Source organism: Peromyscus californicus, unplaced genomic scaffold (genome assembly GCF_007827085.1).
Source record: "Peromyscus californicus insignis strain IS unplaced genomic scaffold, ASM782708v3 Scaffold_4__1_contigs__length_199733344, whole genome shotgun sequence".
Lineage (NCBI taxonomy): Eukaryota > Metazoa > Chordata > Mammalia > Rodentia > Cricetidae > Peromyscus > Peromyscus californicus.
The window spans coordinates 25,116,224-25,124,502 of record NW_026294562.1 but is presented as its reverse complement, the minus strand read 5'-3'; the positions used below and the strand labels follow the sequence as shown (position 1 = coordinate 25,124,502).

The 8,279-nt window shown below is 48.2% G+C and overlaps 1 long non-coding RNA gene and 1 pseudogene across 1 annotated transcript; both read right to left on the bottom strand.

The window, feature by feature from the left end:
• Positions 1-245: 245 nt before the first annotated feature.
• On the bottom strand, positions 246-2,257 carry LOC128095260 (60S ribosomal protein L30-like; annotated as a pseudogene).
• A 133-nt stretch (positions 2,258-2,390) lies between these two features.
• Positions 2,391-6,990, bottom strand: LOC128125481 (uncharacterized). The gene is made up of 3 exons (XR_008223170.1): positions 6,733-6,990; positions 5,297-6,293; positions 2,391-4,761 (listed from the first exon to the last, which is right to left on the bottom strand). It is a non-coding gene; the product is annotated as an uncharacterized LOC128125481 (long non-coding RNA).
• Positions 6,991-8,279: the final 1,289 nt, after the last annotated feature.

The window sequence follows — 8,279 nt, the reverse complement described above, 5'->3', positions numbered from 1 at the left end:
AGTGTGATTCACAACGCACTGGCAGACCATTGGAGATTTACTCTCCGTGGCAACTCAGCAAAGCTCTGGACTTCAGTCACCCCTGCAGGCAGGGAGGCCGGCCTGAAAAGAAGGGAATCCATGCGTTCTAGGTGGGAGGAGCCAGGCCCCTGGGACTCTTGTCAGCTTGGCATCCTGGATGGTAGCAGGTAATTTGAGTATGGCTTTCAGGCTACCTTTACCTTTTTGTGATTTCTGGTAGGAGTTCAAATTGCAATTCCTTTCCGCGTGGCGGTTTGGTAACGTATCAGAATCCTTAACCGTGGTGGTTGGGGCGCGAGGACCCCGGGGACGCCGGCTTCGTGGCTGTCCCGGGCTTCTCTGACCTCAGCTCCAGCTCGGGGGAGTATGGGAGGATCCAGAGTTGGCCAGAGCTGCAGGAGGTGTTGGATCAGGGAAAATGTTTGTACAAAGAAAAAGTCTACTGAAAATAGAAAAAAGATATTAGACGCTAGGGCCGAAGTGCAAGCGGTGTCGCCAAGTACGAAGTTTAGCGGAACAGCAAAGACGGTTTTGGGAGGTTCATGACTAAACTGTGAAGAAGAGCTAAAGAGTTGGAGGGCACGGTTTCTGACTGGACACGTGACCCTTGGTGGCTAGTTCCCGACGGCTGTCCTGTGGATCCAGCACCTCTTGCAAACCAGCCTCAGAGGCCGAAGATATCCATCAGCCTCCCAGAGGACGGGAGACTTCAGGGATAGGGCTTGAAGGGAGCAAGCTCCCAGCTTCCAGCGGCAGAGTCAGTTGGTGTGAGGAAAACGATCAGGGGCAAAGAGGAGCATGTCACGAAACAACTGTAGTCTATTAACCAAAAAGACCTAATAGTCATTAATATGATCAAGCTGCACAGCAGGGAGTCAAAATATCTGAGAGGACAGAAAATCCATTTAACCCAAACACGGAAAGGATGAGTCCATTAGAGCTGGATAGATATTCTAGTGCCGCCTAACCGTGATTGACTGATCAAGCAGAAAATGCACAAGGCCAACTGCAACCCAGCCGGCATCATTACTCATCGGGATCTGCTGACATTTGCAGAGCACCCGTCAAGTGCGGGGGAACATTATTCTCAAACTCAGAACCTTCACTGAAATCACACTTTAGACCGAAAAACACCCTTTAGCAAGTTGAAAAACAAAAGTCCTACAAAATAGGCCTCAGCGCCTGGCGTGGTGGTGTATACCTCTCATCCCAGCACTCAGGAGGCAGAGATGGGGGAACTGTGAGCTGGAAGCCAGCTTGGGCTGTTAGCAAGGCCCCGTCTGAAAGCAGACAGACATATCCTCTCAGACTATAGTGAAATTAAACCAGGAACAACAGAAACAGAGCCGGGAAACCTCCAAATAGTTGACAATCACATACCACACTTCTAAGCTGGTGGTACACGCCTTTGGACGCAGCTACTTACAAGCTTAGAGACAGGAAGATTTGTTTGAGTCCACAAAGTCCAAGATTATCTTGGGCTTCCCACTGCAAAAACACAAAGAAACAACAACAAAAATCCCAATATATTTCTAAATAGCACATTGGGTCAAAGAAGTCTCAAGAGAAAACTGAATGATGTGGCATTGAATTCTAATCTTTTTTTTTTTTTTAAAAGAGCCCTGGCAAAGTTTTATTAAAGGAAAACTTCTTGGTTTACTTTTTACTTTTTACTTCTTGGTTTTTAATAAAACTTTGTTCTGGCATGCTTCTGATAACATCAGCATCACCTGGGTCAATGCTAGCCAGTGTGCATACTCTTAGTATTTCCCACATGCTGTGCCCAACTCAATATTATTGCCACTGTAGTGATGGACATCAGTTCTGGCCAACACGGCATAGTGTTCTATTCCAGATTTCCTCAAAGCTGGGCAATTGTTGGTGAGGATAGTCAACTTCGCTTTGCCCTGTCTGTTCATCTTCAAAGTCTGTTTCTATCCCAGCGCATACTTTCCATTTTTCATAACAAGTTGGAGTCTAGAGTTGATCGTCTCCTGGGACATTTTCCGTTGTCTTTGCGGCCACCATCTTCCTGCCTTAGGTGCGGGACAGCCCCTAACCAAGACCAGCCACCAAGATGGCCAGGGATTGAGAAAGGGTCTAATTGGTCTTGATAATAAAAACCCAGAGTCAGATATCAGGGTGAAAGCTGAGAGATCAGCAAAGCAGAGCAGCCAGCCACTAGAGTTCTTGTCTCTACTGAGAATCCTCAGCCTGAAAGAGCTCGAGCTCCTGTCTCCACCCTGCCTTATCATTTCCTCTCTCTGCCCCGCCATATCACTTCCTGTTTCCTTCTCCCAAGTGCTGGGATTAAAGGTGTGTGTCACCACTGCCTGGCCTCTTGTGGCTAGTTCTGTACTCTGATCTTAAAGCAAGATTTATTTGTTAAAGCACAAACAATATTACCACAGAATATTTTAAACTGAATGAAAATACAGTTTATTGCAATTTGTTTGGTACACCAAAAACAGAGGTAGGGAGGGATCTGCACCACTGAACAGCACATGCAAGAAAACAGAAGCCTGGCCATACAGGGGCCTGCAGTCCCAGCATGCACTTGGGGAGGGGGGAGGAGTATAGGAGAGAAGGCTAAGGATGTAAGCCTTGCTTAGTATGCCCAGAGCCACCAGGGGTTTGATCCCCACTGTGACACTAACTGGACACGGTGGCACAGGCCTGTTATCTCAGCACTCATCTACATAGCATGTTTGAGACCTGCCAGGGCTCCATAAAATCCTGTCTACAAACGAACAAAAACAACCAAACCAACCGATCGGAATGTAAGCCCAAAGCCAGCAAAAGAAAAGAAAAGCGAAAATCGATGACACAGGAAACAGGAAAGTGATAGAGAAATTCGGGCTCTCTGAAAAGATAAAGCAGCCCTCTCTCCTGGTTAACCAAGAAAAAAAAGATGCAAGTCATTAATACCAGAAAGGGAAGAGAGTTCATCAGTCCTGACCACAGCAGAATGACACAGGATGTTTTCCTTAGTGTGGTGTGTGTGTGTATGTGGTACATGTGTACCATGGCCTGCATATGTAGGAACCAATTCTTTCCTTCTACCATATGGGTCCTGGGGATCAAACTCAGGTCACCAGGTGCTGAGATATAGATGAGGAATGTCACAAACAGTTCTACACTTTCAGCCTCAGGTAGAGGAAATGGGCCTTGGCTGGCTCTGCCTCCCGAGTGCTGGGATTAAAGGCATGCGCCACCACCGCCCGGCTCATAATCCTAACTTCTAATTTGTGTGTTGGTGTATTTATGTGGAAGTGTGAGTAGAAACTAGAAAGGGGCCCATGAAAGGAGAACAAAGGCTTTAAGGGGGAGTGAGAAGGGTAATAGGATACATGTGGTATGCAAGTAAAGGTGGGAATGCAAGGGATGGAAGAAGAAAAGGAGGAAAACGCCAGTACTGGGGGCGGGCTGCAGCTCAGTGGAAGGATGTTTACCACACCAGTCCTTGTGTTCAACGTCAAGCACCAAATGAATAATGGAGGGAGCACGCCAATGCAGTGAAGGAGAGCCGAGAACTTTGGAGCTCTCCTTCACAATGGAGGGGATGGAGAACTTTGGAGCTGTCCTTCACAATGAAGGGGGATGGAGAACTTTGGAGCTGTCCTTCACAATGGAGGGGGTGGAGAACTTCGGAGAATTTCTCCTTATGGCTCAGTTTTGCTGTAAACCTAAAGCTGTCCTCTCCAAATGCAATTTATTAGTTTTTTTAAAAAATGGGGTTAGGCCTGGAGAGACGGCTCAACTGTTAGGAGCACTTACTGCTCTTGCAGAGGAACTGGGTTTGGTTCCCAGCATCTACATGGTGTCCACAACCATCTATAATTCCAATCCCAGGGATCTGCCACCACAACATGCATGTGGTACACATACATGCATGCAGGCAAACGCTTGCACACTTAAATCTTTAAAAATTTTAAATAGGGTTGACTCATTAACATAAAATGAAAAACCTCTAGAAAGTCTCCAGGCAAAAAAGCCACATGGTGAGTCAGGCATGGTGTCGTAGCGGGTGAGAGGCAGATGCAGGAGGATCAATAGTTAAGGCTAGCCTCAGCCGCAGGGTGGGTTCCAGGTAGCTTCAGCTACATGAGACCGTGGTGGTGTGGGGAGCCTCACGGTCAGGTGGAGGTTTTAGATAAAGTTGTCTAGTGGCTGCATGGAGCGGGCAGAGTCAGGGAAGTGTACAAAGCCTGGCATCAGAGAGCAATGCAGGGCCCAAGCAGAAGATGCTGGCAGCCTGAAGGAGAGGAGGAGGAGGAGGGGGAGGAGATGGAGGAGGAAAGGTTGAAAGACCCTCAAGTAGGTAAGTAGGTAAGATGGGAAATTGTGGCCTGATGACCCTCAGTTTTCCAGCGTTAGTGTCTGGGAGGACACTGTGTGCTGGGGTGATGACCCTCAGTTTTCCAGCGTTAGTGTCTGGGAGGACACTGTGTGCTGGGGTGATGAACCTCAGTTTTCCAGCGTTAGTGTCTGGGAGGACACTGTGTGCTGGGGTGATGAACCTCAGTTTTCCAGTGTTAGTGTCTGGGAGGACACTGTGTGCTGGGGTGATGAACCTCAGTTTTCCAGCGTTAGTGTCTGGGAGGACACTGTGTGCTGGGGTGACATGTATCACTGCACTGCACCCAGTGTAGGCTGCTCTTGAGGTAGATGCCTCCCCGTCCTCAGCTGTCTGTGCATTTGGTCACAGCAACGGTCAGTGGAACTTGACCTGGATCCTACCTGGAAGAAATCACAGGCTGTGATAAGGTAAAATAAGGGAATGGTTTAGGGTTACTTATTTTCTTTGAATAGTTCTGCTTAAAAGAAATTCACTCTATAATCAATGGGCTTCATCAAACTATGTTTCTGCCCTGGGACCCACATGGTAGGAGAACCAATTCCCACAAGCTGCCCTCCGAACTCCACTCACGAATGTTTCCTCCCCAAATATAGTTTAAAAAATAGCCAAAAAAATTAATAATAAATAGCCAGATGTGGAGGTGCACACCTTTAATCCCAGCACCTGGGAGGCAAAGGCAGGCAGATTTCTGTGTGTTCAAGGCCAGCCTGGTCTACATACAGAGTCCCAGGCCAGCCAGGGCTTCACAATGAGACCCTATCTCAAAATAATTAAGATATTCTTGCAACACAAATTTCTATTTTAAAGCTCATCCACCAGTTGTGGCATTAATATTTGACAATACACTTAATTGGAAATCAAGGTCCAAAGGTCAGAAACTTAATCCCCCCCCCCCAAGAGAACAAAAGGAGCCACCTGAGGTTGGCAGCAGCAGTTTAGGTGAACACACAGGAGAGAGAGGAAGATTGAGCCGAGGTGTCAAAGTGAAGCAGAGTTACCGGACATTTGCTGCGCTGGTAGAGGTCGACACGGTGTAGTGGGCGTCCCGAATACCTGCGCATGTGCCCTGAGACACCAGAGTCCTCAGCCGCAGACACAGGAGCAGAGAGCCAGGTGAGAAGGCCATCTGTCATCCCGGGTTTAGAAGTTCCATGTGGTTCACGGTTGGGCAATACTGGGTGGCTGTGTGTGTGTGTGTGTGTATAATTATGTGTGTGGTGTATATGATATGTGTGTGTCCCACCCTCTGGGCCACACCTCCCCAGTCCTGGTCACCTCCTGTTGGCTTACCATAAACTTAAAGGTCTGGTTTCCATCAGGGGTTGAAATGTGTAGTTTCTTTCCATCTGTTAGCTTGCGGGGTGGGGGAGATGTACCATGCAGGACTGGCTGCTTCTGGAAGGCACGCCTCTCTTAGGGAGGTCGCCACCTGTGCTGACGCATGCGCAGCCCAGACCCTCGATGGCTCTGCCTCCTGTTTCCTGGGACCTCCTGTTTCCTGTGGTCCCAGGTAGGCGCTTCGCAACAACACATTCCTCACTCTGCATGCACACCGCCCTGCACGGAGGCAACCCAACGTGCTAACATCGGTGATGGATTGCGTAGGGATAATTTTATCCGCAAACAGAAGGCTGCCCAGCAGTGGCTCTCATACCTCAAAACCAAGTTCACACCTCCATAATCCCCACAGACATAGTCACTGCGCAGAGTGGTCACCAAGAAGGGACCCCTGAGCCTCTCTGCCTGCCTTAGTGGTCTTTGTTCTTACACTTGTCATCTCAGGGACAGCGACAGCTGCTGCACCTCGGGAGGATGGGGCAGAGGACAGGAGGGAGGGTACGGGAGCAAAAGTTCTTGAGCAGAGGCTTTTGGAGTGGCTTTCACCTACATCTCTTTGGCCATCTCCACTTACCTACAAGGGGACAAAGGGACAGAAAGATCAAGTTACCAAGGAGCCTGGAAAGGGAGTGGGGATGGGCACCTTAAAAAAGCATGGAGGTTAAAACGTGAGCACGTGCTTAGCCTACATGAGCAAGACCGTGGGTTCAGGAGAAAGAGGGCGGGGGGGATGGGGGTGTGGGAGTGGGGGTGTGGGGGCGCGAGGAAGCCACACATAGGGTCCCATTTGTTTTTTATTCATTTTACATACAGGGTCCCATTTTAAAGTGGGTTTTTCTGGTCTGTTTTTTGACAGCCTAACAAGGAAAATGATACCTGTAGACAAAATTTCACTTAAGTAGGTGAATTAAGATACAGCTGTAGCCACGAGTTATTTTTAAGCCAGTTCCCGGCATGATGATAAGAATTTCTAACGGAGGGCAAGCAACAGGGTCAAGAATAATTTCACCTACTGTTTCCTTTTTTGGATAGGGTCTTGCTGTGTAGTCCCGGCTAGACTAAAACTGGCAATCCTTCTGCCTCAACCTCCTAAATTCTGGGATTACAGGTGCGCATGCTTGGCTCTTGCTACATTTTTGTCCCGATTGGTCTATTACGTAAGTTGGGAGTTGGCATTGAAATCGGGGTTTGTGTGGAGCCCTTTTCACTGGAGTGTTTTGTCTCCATCTGGTGGACAATGCTGGCTTTGCAAGTCAGCAGCGCTCTGCCCCAGAGCAGGTCAATCATTAAGGGTGACAACAGGATCCAAGATCAACATCTAAGAAACAACAACAAAAAAAGGCAGGCACGGTGGCACACGCCTTCGATCCCAGCACTTGGGAGGAGGCAGAGACAGGCAACTCTCTGCGAGTTCGAGGCCAGCCTAGTGTAAACAGTGAGACCTTGTCTCAAAAAAAAAAAAAAAAAAAAAAGAGAAAAAAGAAAAGCGGCAAGATGGCCCAGGCAGTAATGTGCTTGCTGTCAAGCCCAAGGCCCTGGGTTCGTTCCCCGGGACCCACATTGGTGGTGTAGCCCCTCATACACACAATTTTTAAAAAAAAAATTTTTTTTAAGCTATGGGGGCTTGCTGGCCAGACAGCATGACCTAACCTGGGAATCCCAGGACAATAAAGGATGTTTTTAAAAACGAGGTGGAAAGCACCTGAGGAATGACACCGGAAGACCTCTGACAGACACACGCGCACTCACATGAACACACCCCATTTCTTTAAAATATTAAAAATAGTTAACATTTCATAATTGATCACAGAGTCCCAAGAGATGAACAACAAAGACAGATGAATTCCCTATCGGTAAAGACGCCAGAGTCGCCCCCCAGCCTCCGTGAAGCAGTGTGTCCATGTCCACATGCGCCATAAAACTACAGGGTAGGCTCCTGGAGGTTTTGTTTGCTTTCTTTTTTTTTTTTTTTTTGGTTTTTCGAGACAGGGTTTCTCTGTGTAGCTTTGCGCCTTTCCTGGAACTCACTTGGTAGCCCAGGCTGGCCTCGAACTCCCAGAGATCCACCTGGCTCTGCCTCCCAAGTGCTGGGATTAAAGGCGTGCACCACCACCGCCCGACTTTGCTTGCTTTCTTAAACATAGCCATCACTACCCTTGGCTCTCATGACTCATATCCCAGTTGCCGGGATGACAAGCATGCGCAGCCAGACCCAGTTGGGGACCAGCCCCAGGATTTGTGTTTCTCACCTCAAATGTGTACCAACATCTCAAGACACATCCATGTGAACTTTAGAAAAACTGATGATGCTCGTCTTTGTGTATGCCAACCATTAAAGAACCCTAAATAAACGAACCCTCAACTCCTCTTTTAGAATATACTTCTTAGCCACATGGTAGCACAGGCCTGTAACCTGAGCACTCGGAAGGTGGAGGTAGGAGGTCAAGGGATTGAGGCCAGCCTGAATTCCAGGTCAGCCCTCATAGAAAAGTATCTCAGTTTGGCCACACCTCCACCCTCTTAGAAACAGGATCTCAATGTATAGTCCTGGCTAGTTTGG